Source organism: Macaca mulatta, chromosome 19 (assembly GCF_049350105.2).
Source record: "Macaca mulatta isolate MMU2019108-1 chromosome 19, T2T-MMU8v2.0, whole genome shotgun sequence".
NCBI lineage: Eukaryota > Metazoa > Chordata > Mammalia > Primates > Cercopithecidae > Macaca > Macaca mulatta.
Genome location: NC_133424.1, coordinates 13,735,429 through 13,751,716, shown reverse-complemented (window position 1 = coordinate 13,751,716; position 16,288 = coordinate 13,735,429). Strand labels below are relative to the sequence as shown.

Below are 16,288 nucleotides of genomic sequence, written 5' to 3'. Positions count from 1 at the left end.
GAGACAGGAAGCAGATTGGTGGGTGCCAGGGGCTGCTGGGAGGGGGAATGGGGAGTATTTAATGAGGACAGTGTTTCAGTTTTCCAAGATGAAAAGAGTTCTGGAGATGGATGGTGGTGACGGCTGCACAACAATGTGAATGTTCTAAATGTCACTGAAATGTTCTCTTTAAAATGGTTAATTTTGAAATGAAGTATGGAATGAGGAAAAAAGTTTTTCTAAAAAAGTTAAAAAAAAAAAAAAAAAAAAAAGGCCGAACACAGTGGCTCACGCCTGTAATCCCAGCACTTTGGTAGGTCGAGGTAGATGGATCACCTGCAGTCAGGAGTTTGAGACCAGCCTGGCCAACATGGCGAAACCCATCTCTACTAAACATACAAAAATTAGCCGGGCGTGGTGGTGGGCGCGTGTAGTCCCAGATACCCGGGAGGCTGAGGCAGGAGAATGGCTTGAACCTGGGAGTCAGAGTTTGCAGTGAGCCAAGATTGTGCCACTGCACTCCAGCCTGGCGACAGAGTGAGACTCCGTCTCAAAAAAGAAAAAAAAAGAAAAAACGGCCGGGCACGGTGGCTCGCGCCTGTAATCCCAGCACTTTGGGAGGCTGAGGTGGATAGATCACAAGGTCAGGAGTTCGAGACCATTCTGGTCAATACAGTGAAACCTTGTCTCTACTAAAACTACAAAAATTAGCCGCGCATGGTAGCGTGCGCCTGTAGTCTCAGCTACTTGGGAGACTGAGGCAGGAGAATCACTTGAACCCAGGAGGTGGAGCTTGCAGTGAGTGGAGATTGTGCCACTGCCCTCCAGCTTGGGCAACAGAGCAAGACTCCATCTCAAAAAATAAAGAATAAAAACAAAAGGAAAAGAAAGAAAAGTGCACTAGTTGCGCTGAGAAGAGGAGATAAGAGAGGCTGGGGACCAACTAAGGGAGCTCAGGGCACATCTCCAGATCCAAGACAATGAAAGAGATGGAGCCTGGTGTAGACACTGACAGTAGACGGGGGTAGAGAAACACAGAGACAGCAGATGGGCCTGGGGGACTGGTTAGGGGAGGTGACCCATGGAATAGATCTGACCCATCCGCCAGGAGATGCGACAGGGGAGCTTGCTTGCTGATTTTTCTCTCTCTTTTTTTTTTTTTTTTTTTTTTTTGAGACAGTCCCGCTCTATCGCCCAGGCTGGAATGCAGTGGCATGATCTCGGCCCACTGCAACCTCCGCCTCTCGGGTTCAAGTGATTCTCCTGCCTTAGTCTCCCAAGTAGCTGAGACTACAGGCAAGCGCCACCACACCCGGCTAATTTTTTTGGTATTTTTAGTAAAGATGCGGTTTCACCATGTTGGCCAGACTGGTCTCGAACTCCTGGCCTCAAGTGATCCACCCGCCTTGATCTCCCAAAGTGCTAGGATCACAGGCGTGAGTCACCGTGCCCCGCCTCCTTCTTTTTTATTTTCTCTCTCTCTCTCTCTGTCTCTCTTTCTTTCCATTTATTTATGTATTTTTAATTAATTAATTAATTATTTTGTGAGACAGAGTCTCCCTGTGTCGCCCAGGCTGGAGTGCAATGGCATGATCTTGACTCACTGCAACCTCCTCCTCCTGAGTTCAAGTGATTCTCGTGCCTCAGCCTCCCGAGTAGCTAGGATTACAGACATGCGCCACCATGCCCGGCAAATTTTTTTATTTTTAGTAGAGACAGAGTTTTGCCAAGTTAGCCAGTCTGGTCTTGAACTCCTGACCTCAGGTGATCTGCCTGCCCCAGCCTCCCAAAATACTGGGATTACAGGTGTGAGCCACTGCGCCTGGCCTTTTTTTTTTTTTTTTTTTTTTTTTTTTTTGAGACAGAGTCTCGCTCTGTCGCCCAGGCTAGAGTGCAGTGGCACAATCTTGGCTCACTGCAAGCTCCGCCTCCCAGGTTCATGCCATTCTCCTGCCTCAGCCTCCTGAGTAGCTGGGACTGCAGGCACCCGCCACCACGCCCGGCTAATTTTTTTGTATTTTTAGTAGAGACAGGGTTTCACCGTGTTAGCCAGGATGGTCTCCATCTCCTGACCTTGTGATCCGCTCCCCTCAGCCTCCCAAAGTGCTGCGATTACAGGCGTGGGCCACCATGCCCAGTCTCTTTGGGTTTTTTTTGTTTTTTTGTTTTTTGTTTTGAGAGACAAGGTCTCACTCTATTGCCCAGTCTGGAGGGCGGTGGTGCAATCATGGCTCACTGCAGCCTGGAACTCCTGGTCTCAAACAATTCCTCCCACCTCGGCTTCCCGAGTAGCTGGGACTACAGGCGTGTGCCACCATGCACGGCTAATTTTTTTTGTACAGACGGGATTTTGCTATGTTGCCAAAGTTGAACTCAAACTGAGAGGGGGAGCTTGAGTTGAGGCAGAGGTCTGGCCTCCTGGTCTTTGCTCCTGCCGTGCCCATAGTCAGCCTGCCCACCTCAGTCCTCAATCCTGTTTCATCTTGAAGAGCCCAATGCCCCTCCTCCCCAGGGGGCAGCCAGTGTTAAGGATCAGTCCTTAGCGAGTCCTGCCTCCAAATCACACCAACCTCTTTGCCATGCCAATGAATAATCCTGGGACAGCCTGAATCAGGGTCAGATTGACGTGAGGGTCTCAGGCCCCTTAGAAGAGGGGTCCACAAGCTGCTTCTCCAATGAGCCAGACAGTAAATATTTTCAGCTTCAAGGGCCAGACAGTCTGTTCAATGACTCAATTCCGCGGTGGAGCGTAAAAGCAGCCACGGATACAGGGTAAATGAATGAGCACAGCTCCGTGCCAATAAAACTTTATTTATGGACACTAAAATTTGAATTGCATATACTTTTCCCCATGTCGTGAAATTTCCCTTTTGATTTTTTTTCCCCCAACCATTTAAAAGTGAAAAAGCCATTCTTAACTCACAGGCTGTGCAGAAACAGGTGGCAGGCTGGATTTAGCAAGCCCCGGTTTAGATGGTTCCAACACCAGCTCCTCTCTCCCTCCGCCCCACATCTGCCCCTTCAACTCCCATATCAGGGAGTCTGGAAGGATTATCCATTTTTTAAGAAGTATTCTTATAAGGATAATAGAGTCTTGCATTGTGAAAATAAAAACCTGAGTCCAGCTACTTGGGAGGCTGACACTAGAGGACTGCTTGAGCTCAGAAGTTTGAGTCCAGTCTGGGCAACATAGTGAGACCCCTATCTTTAAAAATTAAGGCCGGGTGCAGTGGCTCACACCTGTAATCCCAGCACTTTGGGAGGCCGAGGCGGGCAGATCACAAGGTCAAGAGATTGAGATCATTCTGGCTAACATGGTGAAACCCCATCTCTACTAAAAACACAAAAAATTAGCCGACGTGGTGGTGGGCGCCTGTAGTCCCAGTTACTCAGGAGGCTGAGGCAGAAGAGTGACGTGAACCCAGGAGGCGGAGCTTGCTGTGAGCCGAGACTGTGCCACTGCACTCCAGCCTGCGTGACAGAGACTCCATCTCAAAAATAAATAAATAAATAAAAATAGGCCGGGCGCGGTGGCTCAAGCCTGTAATCCCAGCACTTTGGGAGGCCGAGGCGGGTGGATCACGAGGTCAGGAGATCGAGACCATCCTGGCTAACATGGTGAAACCCCGTCTCTACTAAAAATACACAAAAAAAAAAAAAACTAGCCGGGCGTGGTGGCAGGCGCCTGTAGTCCCAGCTACTCGGAGGCTGAGGCGGGAGAATGGCGTGAACCCGGGAGGTGGAGCTTGCAGTGAGCCGAGATCGCGCCACTGCACTCTAGCCTGGGCGACAGAGCGAGACTCCGTCTCAAAAAAAAATTAAAAAAAAAATAAATAAATAAATAAAAATAAACTTTTTTTTTTTTTTGAGGCAAAGTCTTCTTCTGTCACCCAAGCTGGAGTGCAGTGGTGTGATCACAGCTCACTGCAGCCTTGACCTCCTGGACTCAGCAGATCCTCCCACCTCAGCCTCCCAAGTAGCTGGGACCACAGGCACCTGCCACCACACCCAGATAATTTTTTGTATATTTTCTAGAGACAGGGTTTCTCCATGTTGCCCAGGCTGGTCTCAGACTCCTGGGCTCAAGCAATCTTCATGCCTGGGGCTCCCAAAGTGCTGGAAATAGCTACTGCACATGGCCTTAAAAAAAAAAATGTCGACAAAGAGTCTTTGTCAACATTTGGGACAAATGTTGTCAACATTTAGGAGGTGGAGGTTGCAGTGAGCTGAGGTCATGCCACTGTACTCCAGCCTGGGCAACAAGAGCGAAACTCTGTCTCAAACAAACAAAAAAATTAGCCAGATGTGGCCCAGAGTGGTGGCTCACACCTGTAATTCCAGCACTTTGGGAGGCTGAGATGGGTGGATCACTTAAGGTCGGGAGTTCCAGAGCAGCATGACCAACAAGGCGAAACCTTGTCTCTACTAAAAATACAAAAAATTAGCCGGATGTGGTGGCACGCGCCTGTAATCCCAGCTACTCAGGAGGCTGAGGCAGGAGAATCACTTGAACCTGGGAGGCAGAGGGTGCAGTGAGCCGAGATCGTGCCACTGCACTCCAGCCTGGGCGACAGAGTGAGACACCATCTTAAAAAAAAAAAAAAAAAAAAAAAAAAGCTGGGTGTGGTGGTGGCTGACACCTGTAATCCTAGCACTTTGGGAGGCCGAGGCGGCTGAATTACCTCAGGTCGGGAGTTCCAGTCTAGCTTGGCCAACATGGTGAAATCCTATCTCTACTTAAAATATAAAAATTAGCCGGGCGTAGTTGCAGGTGCCTGTAATCCCAGCTACTCAGGAGGCTGAGGCAGGAGAATCGCTTGAACCAAGGAGGCAGAGGTTGCAGTGACCCGAGATTGCGCTATTGTACTCCAGCCTGGGCAACAAGAGCAGAACTCTGTTATCTCAAAAAAAAAAAAAAAAAAAGTGTGAGGGGGAGGAGTGGACAAATAGGAAAGTTGTTCAGCTTTGCAGGGTCTCTGTCAAAACAGCTGCAATCTGCCATAGTAGCAAAAAGGCAACCACAGATAATATGGACTCAAATGGGTGTAACCTGTGTACCCTGAATTCATGAAGGCTGAAATTGCAATTTCTTATAATTGTTATGTATCATGGAATACTCTTCTTTTGTTTTCAACCGCTTAAAAATGTAAAAACTATTCTTAGCCCAAGGGCTGTGCAGAAACAACGGACGAATGCCGCCTATGGGCTGCGGTTTGCAGACCTGGGTCCAGTTGGCTGCTTGTTCTCCCACACATTGTTGGGGGCTGGCACAGGCTAGGCTTTGCCCACAAAGGTGTTGCGTGAATGAACACTGCGTGCGTGAATGGTGGCAGCCAGCCGGGCCAGCAAGAGAACCCTTTCGTCATCACCTCTTTCCTGAGCAGCCTTGGGAAAGCCGCTTAACCTCTCTGGGCCTTGTGTTTACAGCTGTAGGTGATCCCAATGTTAGTCTTGCTGGTTTGTTTTGAAGATGTTAAATGTATCTGGCCTGCACAGGGCCTGTGTCAGCCTTGGTGGGGGCCTAGGGATTCCCACTCCTCCTCCCCAAAGCTGAGAGGCTGTCCTTAAAAGGGAAAAGGTAGCTGGGCACACTGGCTCACACCTGTAATCCCAGCGCTTTGGGAGGCCGAGGCAGGCGGATCATGAGGTCAGGAGTTCGAGACCAGTTTGGCCAATATGGTGAAACCCTGTCTCTACTAAAAATACAAAAATATTAGCTGGGCCTGGTGGCAGATGCCTGTAATCCCAGCTACTCGAGAGGCTGAGGCAGGAGAATCGCTTGAACCCAGGAGGCAGAGGTTGCAGTGAGCCGAGACCGCGCCACTGCACTCCAGCCTGGGCAACAGAGCGAGACTCCGTCTCCAAAAAACAAAAGGGAGAAGGCAGAAGTCAGGAGCCTCCCCACACTAGCTCAGGGCCCCCCAGCATCACCCCTCAAGCCCGCCGGGCTGGCGCCAGGGCCTGGCCAGCACCACACACACACTCTCCTCCTGGCCTAAATATATTCCAACCTCAGAGACATTCCACGCCCCACGCTCACTTCCGCCTTCCTGCCCTAGCGTGGTACCAGAAAAAAAAAATCCCACCGAAAGAGGGCGGGTAGAGGAGGAGGAAGCAGGAGAGGGCAGTGTGGCCGGTCTTGAGATGTGACCTGAAGGGTCCTGGCCTTTATGGGGATGCTGGGATGGTAGAGATTGTAGGATGAAGAGGACCTCCATTCTGTTTCTCTCCTCTTCTCAGTCGCTCTGAGTCACCATTCCAGCAGCCCCTGGCCTGGAGCCAAGGCGGAGTGGGACATGAGGGCAGAAGCCAGGCAGGGAGATGAGCTTGAGTCCCTGGTTTCTCCTCCACGCCCATAGGGGCCATCGGTCTTGGAGCACACACCTTAGCACCCACCTAGTAAATTTGGAGGCAGGGTCAGGGCACTCCACGCCCTCTGGCTCCAGGGCACCACTGCCACCACCCACCCCTGGGAACCAGGAAATAGAACAAGGCAGCCTGACTCCACCCACCTCAGGCTGCTGTCCAGCAAGCCCACCCACCAGGAAATGGGCGGCTGGCACCCCTCGCTCCAGGTAGAGGGACAGTGCAATGGGCCATGCTATGGTCTCACTAATCCCTTCCTAAGATTCTGGAACCCACAGATCACCTCCACCACAAGGACTCGATCCAGGCCCAAGACGAGAAATCACATGTTCCTGGCCCAGTGCGATGGCTCGTGCCTGTAATCCCAGCACTTTGGGAGGCCGAGGCGGGCAGATCTAGAGGTCAGGAGATTGAGACCATCCTGGCTAATGGTGAAACCCTGTCTCTACTAAAAATACAAAAAATTAGCCGGGGCTGGTGGCAGGTGCCTGTAGTACCAGCTACTTGGGAGGCTGAGGTAGGAGAATGGCGTGAACCTGGGAGGCGGAGCTTGCAGTGAGCTGAGATCACGCCACTGCACTTTAGCCTGGGAGAAAGCAAGACCTTGTCTCAGAAAAAAAAAAAAAAAAAAAGAAAAAAAAAAGAAAACACACGCTCCAAGTTACTTTGCAGGTTGGTGTGAGTGTGGACAGGTAGAACAGTTGAAGCAGGCGGCAAGGCTGTGCCCCACCCCGCCCCAACATTTGGCAACATCTGGAGACATCTTTCATTGGCACAGGGTTAAGGCCAGGGCTACTAGTCAACATCTAAGATGCATGGGTAACTCCCTGCACAAAGAATGATCTGGCCCCACATGGAGAAACCACAGACTGGACGCAATGGCTCATGCCTGTCATCCCAACACTTTGGGAGGCTGAGGCAGGAGGATTGCTTGAGGCCATCCTGGGCAACACAAGAGAGATCCCCATCTCTGAAAAAAAAATTTTTTGTTTGTTTTTGTTTGAGACAGAGTTTCACTCTGTCACCCAGGCTGGAGTGCAGTGGAGCGATCTTGGCTCACTGCAATCTCTGCCTCCCAGGTTCAAGCAATTCTCCCGCCTCAGCCCCCCAAGGAGCTGGAATTACAGATACTCACCATCATGTCTGGCTAATTTATGTGTGTGTGTGTATGTATATATATATATATATATATATATATATATATATATATATATAGCAGGGAAGACAGTAGGAATATCCCTCCTAGCTGAGATATGTCCCCAGCTTTTCAAAATGTACAGGTCAGCTGCCAGGGAGGGAGTCACCTGGAGCAGGGGATGCGATCACTCGGGTTATCTGGGACAATCACAGGTAACCTCAGTCTGTCTGAGGCAGCCTGAGGGTGGGGCAGAGAATTTCCCAGGAGCCCTGTGGGATGGGGTGTGCCTGGCTGTGTGGGATCTGCTGAGCCTGGACAAGGCAGCTCTGAGCGTTAAGGAGACCGAGCTAGCCCATCCAGTCTGACCAGAAACCCAGGCTCAAGCTTGGGATATGAGGCCATGGGGGAGGATCCTAGCTCCAGCCGCCCAGTCTCAGGGACGGGGCTGGCTTAGTCATCGTGGAACCACTGGGAGGTTGAGGGATGTGTGTGCCTGCCCCACCCTCTACCCCAGGGATGTCCAGAGAGTCATGAGAAAGAGGGACAATGACCAGGCATAGTAGCTCATCACAGCACTTTGGGAGGCAGAGGCAGGAGGCTCACTTGAAGCCAGGAATTGGAGACCAGCCTCAGCAACATAGCAAGACTCTGTATCTGCAAAAAAATTTAAAAATTAGCCAGGCATGGTGATGTGCACCTATAGTGCGCAGCTACTTGGGAGGCTGAGGTGGGAGGATCACTTGAACACAGGAGTTCAGGGCTTCAGTGAGCTATGATCACGCCACTGCACAGCAGCCTGGGCGACAGAGTGAGACCCTGTCTCTAAAATGAAGGGGTGGCCTGCCCCTCCACACCTGTGGGTGTTTCTCGCAAGGTGGAACGAGAGACAAGAAATAAGACACAGAGACAAAGTATAGAGAAAGAAAAGCGGGGGCCCAGGGGACCGGCGCTCAGCTTACAGAGGACCCACGCCGGCACCGGCCTCTGAGTTCCCTTAGTATTTATAGATAATTATCTTTACCATCTTAAAGATAAGGGAGTGGCAGGACAATAGGATCATTTTTAGGGAGGAAATTAGCAGTAAGACATAAGAACAAGGATCTCTGTGACATGAATAAGTTTAAAGGAAAATCCCATGCCTTGAGATAAACCTTTTAGCAACGTTGTTTCATCCTATCACATGGGGATAAACCTTGGACAATACCTAGCTTTTCTAGGAACAAAGACGCACCCTGCACACCCAAAATCCATTAAACCTTGAGTTACCACAGCACATGTCTCTTGCAAGGACAAGGTTGGGGGTAGGGTCACAGATTAACAGCATCTCAAATACAGAACAAAATGGAGTCTCTTATGTCTACTTCTTTCTATATAGACACAGTAACAGGCTGATCTCTTTCTTTTCCCCACATAAAAAAATCAAACAAAAGAAAAAAGAAAAATAAGAAAGGCCGGGCACAGTGGCTCACACCTGTAATCTCAGCATTTTGAGAGGCTTAGGGTAATGGATCATTTGAGGCCAGGAGTTTGAGATCAGCCTGGCCGACATGGTAAAACCCTGTCTCCACAAAAAATACAAAAATTAGCCAGGCGTGGTGACACACGCCTGTAGGCCCAGGTACTGGGGAGGCTGAGGCAGGAGAATTGCTTGAACCCGGGAGGTGAAGGTTGCAGTGAGCTGAGATGGCACCACTGCTCGGCAGCCTGGGTGGAAAAAAAAAAAAAAAAGTCAAGAAAAAGAGGCACAAGCCTGGCAGAAAGGAAGGGAACCAATGAGGATCCCAGGCCGCGTGCAAAGATACAGCAGTGCCCACTTAGTGCTCAGAGAACAAAGACCCTCCCATGAACACCCCCAATACAAGTGGCCTCATCACAGCACCTGCCGCCCTGCCCCTGCCAGAGCTGCAAAGCAAAGCAGAGAGGTTACATTATATACATGTAACAAGTGTTCTCATATACACCATGTACATGCACAAATAAGTGATTTTCTTGAGACAGGGCCTTGCTCTGTTGCCCAGGCTGGAGTGCAGTAGCATGATCATAGCTCACTGCAGCCTCAAACTCCTGGGCTCAAGCCACCCTCCCGCCTCGGTCTCTAGAGTAGCTGGGACTACATGTGTGCGCCCCCATGCCTGGCTAATTTTTTGCAGAGATAGGGGAGGGGGGTGGTCTCACCATGTTGCATAGGTTGGTCTCGAACTCCTAGCCTCAAGTGATCCTCCCACCTCAGCCACTCAAAGCTTTGGAATTACAGGCATCAGCCACTTTGCCTGGCTCAATTTTTTTTTTTTTTTTTTTGAGACGGAGTCTCGCACTGTCGCCCAGCCTGGAGTGCAGTGGTGTGATCTTTTCTCACTGCAAGCTCCACCTCCCGGGTTCACGCCTTTCTCCTGCCTCAGCCTCCCGACTAGCTGGGACTACAGGCACCCGCCACCAAGCCTGGTTCATTTTTTGTATTTTTAGTAGAGACAGGGGTTCACTGTGTTAGCCAGGATGGTCTTGATCTCCTGCCCTCATGATCTGCCCGCCTCGGCCTCCCAAAATGCTGGGATTACAGGTGTGAGCCACGGCACCCGACCTTTTTTTTTTTTTTTTTTGAGATGGAGTCTCAAAGTCTGGAGCAACCTCGGGCTCACTGAAACCTCATCCTCCCAGGTTCTAGTGATTCTCCTGACTCAGCCTCTTGAGTAGCTGGGACTACAGGTGCACACCACCACCACCAGCTAATTTTTTTTTTTTTTTTTGAGACGGAGTCTCACTCTGTTGCCCAGGCTGGAGTGCAGTGGCGCGATCTCCACTCACTGCAAGCTCCGCTGCCTCCGGGGTTCATGCCCTTGTGCGCCTGCCACCACACCCGGCTAATTTTTTTTTTGTATTTTTAGTAGAGACAGGGTTTCACCGTGTTTGCCAGGATGGTCTCGATCTCCTGACCTAGTGATCCGCCCGCCTCGGCCTCCCAAAGTGCTGGGATTACAGGCGTGAGCCACTGCGCCCGGCCTAATTTTTGTATTTCTAGTAGAGACAGGATTTCACCATGTTGGCCAGGCTGGTCTCGAACTCCTGACCTCAAGTGATCCGCCTGCTTCAACCTTCCAAAGTGTTGAGATTACAGGCGTGAGCCACTGCACTTTGTGAAACCCGTGGTGAAACCCTGTCTCTACCAAAAATACAAAAATTAGCCAGGTGTGGTGGCGCACGCCTGTAGTCCCAGCTACTCGTGAGGTTGAGGAAGGAGAATCATTCAAACCTGGGAGGCGGAGGTTGTAGTGAGCTGAGACTGTGCCACTGCACTCCAGCCTGGGCGACAGAGTGAGACTCTGTCTTAGAAAAAGAAAAAAAACCTCCCAGACTGAAGAGAAGCAGCCCCAGGGGCATGCACCCTCAGCTTCCCCCTCCAAACTGGCTTCATATCTAACCCTCATGGGGGGGAATTTCTGGTCCCAAACAGCATGACAGCACTTTGAACATTCCAGTATCTGTTTATAAGGTAGTGTCCGCAGGGATTTGGAAGGTGTCTGGAGAATGCCTGGAAGGCAGCGCGCTAACTTCAGTGGCCTCCCCCAGCCAGCAGCACGAAGGGGTGAAAGGGTCCCAGGAGCCCCACCCCACCTACCGCCACCTCATCCTGAGTCTGAGAGCTGCAGCCGGCACAGACCAGGCGGTGAGTCATTGCAGGTTTGCTTCAAGCCTTCTGGGTCGTGAGAAACCAAACCAAGTTTCACTCCGGAAGGGCGCGCCTCCGCAGCAGGGGAGAGAAGGAAGGGGGTTGGGGGTGGGGTGGTCTCAGGTGGAGGTTAGCAGCAAGCTGGCCTGGAGCCCAGGCTCCAGAGCTTACCAAGCCCCAGCTGCTGGGCCCCGGCCCCTCTGGCCTCTGACACACCCCTGACTAGGCGGCCGCCCGGCAGGCCCTCCCTGCCCTCGGGTCTAAAGGCTGAAGCAATGAGCCATTTCCTTTCCTGTGCCCTCTGCCAGGGCCCCGCTGATTCCAGACACCAGCTAGGACGGGTAGTGCCGAGTGGCTGGAGGCAGAGGGAGGAGACTTGCAGCAGCCTCTCTCCAGTCTAGCTGTTGGATCATGCTCAGTAAATAATGTTTACAAAATAAGTAAATAAACAAGTCAGGGTGGGGCACGGTGGCTCACGCCTGTAATCCCAGCATTTTGGGAGGCTGAGGCGGGTGGATCATGAGGTCAGAAGTTCAAGATCGGCCTGGCCAAGATGGTGAAACCCCATCTCTACTAAAAATACACAAATTAGCCGGGCATGGTGGTAGGCGCTTGTAATCCCACTCCTCAGGAGGCTGAGGCAGAGAATTGCTTGAACCCGGGAGGCGGAGGTTGCAGTGAACCGAGATCGCGCCTAGTCTGGGTGACAGCGAGACTTCGTCTCTAAAAATAAATAAATAAATAAATTTAAATAAACAAATGAACAACAACAAACAACTTTGTCTTTATCCAGCCCCTGGACTGAGGGTACACAGATTGACCTCTGGGGAAGTTTTCATCCTGCAGAAAGGGGAGAAGAGATAACTTGGCAAATGATTCTAAGAGGGAACCTGGTGAGTGATCAACCCTGGATGTGAGGAAAGAGAAAACAGGTAGCCCAGGAGTGGCAAGGAGACCTGGGGTGCGGCTCTCAGCTCCCAGAAGAAGCTGGTTCCTTATCTGAGAACCTCAGCACTTTGGCAGGCCCAGGCGGGAGGATCACTTGAGCTCAGGAGTTAAAGACCATCCTGGGCAACATAGCAAGACCCCTAAAAAAACGAGTGAAGTGCCTACTTTGTATCCTGACCCAGGCTTATGGGGAGGGTTAAGTGAATGCATGGAAGTGACCAAGTACAGCATAGCTTCGGGGCCTGCAGCTGCCATAAGCATCACTAAGTCTCATGACTATGGGGGAGGTTATCTTAGCTGTAAAAAACCGGAAGCCTTCCGGGCAGAAGCAAAGTCTCTGGGGCCTTTGGAGGCTCTCGGAATCTTCCGAGGGCATTTCTCAGACTCTCTGTGTAAACAGAGGGGACTTGGCTTGAAGCCTCAATTAACACAGCAGCTAATTCCCCCAACATAACTTCCCAGGGCTCCCAGGAGGAAAAAACTGTTTCCAAGGCTCCCAGCTCACTCCTGCCCCTTAGGGAGCTCCTAGACTGCCTGTGTCCTCCTGGTAGGCCCCTGGGAGTAATTCTCAAGCCAAGGGAAACTGAGACCCAGGATGCCAAGGGAACTGGTTCAGGGATCGTGGCCCCTAAATAAGCCTAGCAAGGCAGCTAGAACAGTGATTTGCACACATGGCTGTTCCTTGGATTTACCTAGGATGCCTGGGTTCCCCGACCCCATCCCTGTCCATGCCCTGGAGATCCTGGTGTAACCTATCTGGGGAAAAGCCTGGAACATCTCAGAGCTCAGTGCACAGGCTTCTCCCAGGCTAGCCCTGCCCTGTCCCTGACTGCACAGCCCTCAGCAATAGAAGAGAAAGCCCTGTAACTCCATTAAGTGAGAAAAGGTGTGATTCACCTCACCCCTGCTAATCACACTCACAAAAGCCTCAATTAACACAACAGTTAATCCCCGCAACAAGATTTCACCTCGGGCTGCCTCTCCCCCTCCCCATAAGGCAGGACCTGGGAGGTGCTCCCTGCAGCTGCACCCCAGGAAAGGGTTAACAGGAAGTGCCTGGCGTCCTACAGCCACAGAAGCCCCATTGTTTTCCAGCCCGTCCCCTCCCCCTCGTCCAGGAAGACCCTCCGGGGAGCCCCTTCCAAGTGCCCTGGAGTCTCTCTAGGCTGAAGGCCAGCCCATCGGGAGAGTGTGCACAGGAAAAGGAAACCGGCTGGGTGCGGGCTGGGGAGGCACAGCTGTCACTGACGCATCTCAGGCCGGGGGCAGTTTCCGAGGAGGGGCGCTCCACCTTGCCCGCCTGGTGTGTGTGGGAGGGGGTCAGCCCTCCCTACAGTCCCCATCTGGAAGCCAAAAGCCTTTTATTTGGGGTTCTTAGGTAAAACTGGATCCCCTGCCTCCCTCCAGCCATGCCCCCACCCCACCCCACCCCACCCCACCCCACCCCACCCCACCCCACCCCAAGCATCCCTGGGTCCGAAAGTTTAACACCCACCCCTCCTCCATCTGATTTCAGATCACTCCTCCAGGTCCTAACTGTCAGCTTTTTCTGATTAACTGTGCTGGGTGGGGTGGCCTGGATGGGGTTGGGGTGGTTGCAGGAAGAACTGTTGGCAATTCCCTGGGAGCCCGTGGGGGCGGGCTGGCTGAGGGTGAGCAGCTGGCAACCAGACAGGCCGAGGCCCTGGGTGGACAGGCCGAGGAGGAAATTAATTGGTGCCAGTCAGGTGGCCAGCCGACTGGGAGGACGGCACCGCAGGGGGCCCGGCCAGACACTGAGGTGCGGGAGAGCTGGGGGATGGGCGGACAGTGAATGCTGGGATTATGTCTTAACTAGGACTCAACAATGTACTGGGGGAGGGGCCAATTGGACCAGGAGGCTCGAAGACAGGGCAGGGAAGGGCAGCAGGGCTGGGGCCCCTGAGGGTTTCTTCTGAGAAAGGGATTCACCAAAGGGCCAGGCGGGGAGCACGATGGGGGGAGGCCTCAGCTATCTTGGACATAAGTTTCGGGAGACACAAGCGCCCCTTAACACAGACATAGGTGGGATGACCCCCTAGGCTGAGCCTCAGGAAACAGGAAAGGTCCTAGAGCGCTTCTGGACACAGGTGGAGGAGGTCTGGGCTTCCCTGGACAAACGTGGGGGTCTGAACTCATCTGGACACAGGTGGAGAAGATCCGGTCTCCCCCAAACACAGGTGTGTGGATCTGAGCTCCACTAGACACGGCTCTGAGGGTCGTGGCCTCCCCTAAACGCTAAACAACCGGGGAAGGTGTAGGTTTTCCTGAGCACGGCGGGTTCTGAGCTCCTCTGGGCTCCCTAAGTACACGTGGAGGTTTCAGCAACCCCCAAGCCAAACAGAGTAGTGTGAGCCTCAAACTCTGGCAAGTCCCATTACTCTTTCATTCTCTCGGCCCTTTTTCCCTGATTGGGAGCCGAACCCCCGAGGGCGGTGCAGAAGCCGCGACTTCCCCACGCCTCTGACGCCCCCAGGCCCTGGGCGCGGCCTCCGCCTCCGCCTTCCCGCTGCGCCGCAAGCTCTGCCCCCGCCTCCCTGGGACAGGCAGGGCGGGTACGGGAAGGGGGCGTGGCCCGAGCAACTGACCACGCGGGGAGTTCTTGGAAGTCGCGGGTTGCACCGCGCGGGGGCGGAGCCCAGGGAAAAGCCAAAGGCGGGAGTCAATTTGCATGCCCCGCCCTTGGGCGTGATAGACGCAGGATGGCTCGGCCCCGCATAGTGACGCCCTACCCACCTCCAACGCTAAGCCTCCCGCTCACATTTCCTTGGTAAGATTAAGTCCCTGCCCTGCCTGGCTAGCAACTGGGCCGCGGCGTGGCCTGCGTCGTCCCTGCCCCCGGGCGGGTGGACTTCGCCCAAGGTCCTGAAACCGGGTAAACCGGTCTAGGTGCTGCTTCTGGGTTGGTCCCGACCTGTGGCCCGGCCCTTGCCCAGATCTATAGCGGCTGAACTGGAGCGCCCTTCCCATAAGTCCTGCACGGCACAGCAGGGCAGGGCAGAGTGGGGAGAAGGCTTCGGGAGGGAGGACCTGACTAGAGTGTCCTTTATTTGCTGTCTTGCAGAGCAAAACTCTGGGCCTGTTTCCTCATCTGTACTCAGTGGACGTTAAGAGGACAGATCTCAAACGAAGGTTGCAAAGGCATCATTCATTCACAAAAACCACTTAGTTAACCATCTGCTAGACTTGGTCCCTGCTATCATGGAGGCCATAGGCTACAAGAGGAGACTAACTCAGAAACAACGGTTTAATTCTACAAAGGTAAAATTGCACTTGTGATAAGCATTAAGAAAAAAAATATTTATTTAATTTATTTATTTTTGGAGACTGTCTCGCTCTGTTGCCCAGGCTGGTGTGCATTGGTGCAATCTCAGCTCACTGCAACCTCAGTCCCCCAGCCCCGGGTTCAAACGGTTCTCCCATCTCGGCCTCCGGAGTAGCTGGAACTACGGGTGCGCACCATCACGCCTCGCTAATTTTTGTATTTTTAGTAGAGATGGGCTTTCACCATGTTGGCCAGGCTGGTCTCAAACTCCTGACCTCAAGAGATCCGCCTGCTTCAGCCTCCAAAAATGCTGGGATTACAGGCATGAACCACCGCTCCCAGCCCTGCAAAAATTTATTTTATTATTATTATCTTTTGAGACGAAGTCTTGCTCTGTTGCCCAGGCTAAAGTGAAGTGGTGTGACCTCGGCTCACTGAAACCTCCACCTCCCGGGTTCAAGCGATTCTCTTGCCTCAGCCTCCCAAGTAGGTGGGAAAAAGGCTTCTGCCACCACGCCTGGGTAATTTTTGTATTTTTAGTAGAGACGAGGTTTCACCAAATTGGCCAGGCTGGTCTCGAACTCCTGAACTCGTGATCTGCCCACCTTGGCCTCCCAAAGTGCTGGGATTACAGGTGTGAGCCACCGTGCCTGGCCTCATTTTTTTTGAGACAAAGCTCTGTCGCCCAACTGGAGTGCAGTGGCGCAATCTCGGCTCACTGAAACCTTCACTTCCAGGGTTCCAGCGATTCTCCTGCCTCAGCCTCTGGAGTACCTGGGACTACAGGCGTGCGTTACCATGCCTAGCTAATTTTTGTATTTTTAGTAGAGACGGGGTTTCACCATGTTGGTCAAGTTGGTCTTGAACTCCTGACCTCGTGATTCTCCTGCCTCTGTCTCCCAAAGTGTTG

General features: G+C 52.4%; 1 long non-coding RNA gene across 2 annotated transcripts in view; it reads right to left on the bottom strand.

Moving 5' to 3' along the window:
- LOC144336689 (uncharacterized) overlaps positions 1 to 11,366 on the bottom strand; it is a 53,967-nt gene extending 42,601 nt beyond the window's left edge. The window contains exon 1 of one of the 2 annotated variants that reach the window (XR_013409010.1): positions 11,097 to 11,366. This is a non-coding gene — a long non-coding RNA (uncharacterized LOC144336689). The remainder of the gene's footprint in view (positions 1 to 11,096) is intronic. The other variant, XR_013409008.1, reaches the window with a different exon arrangement.
- Positions 11,367 to 16,288: the final 4,922 nt, after the last annotated feature.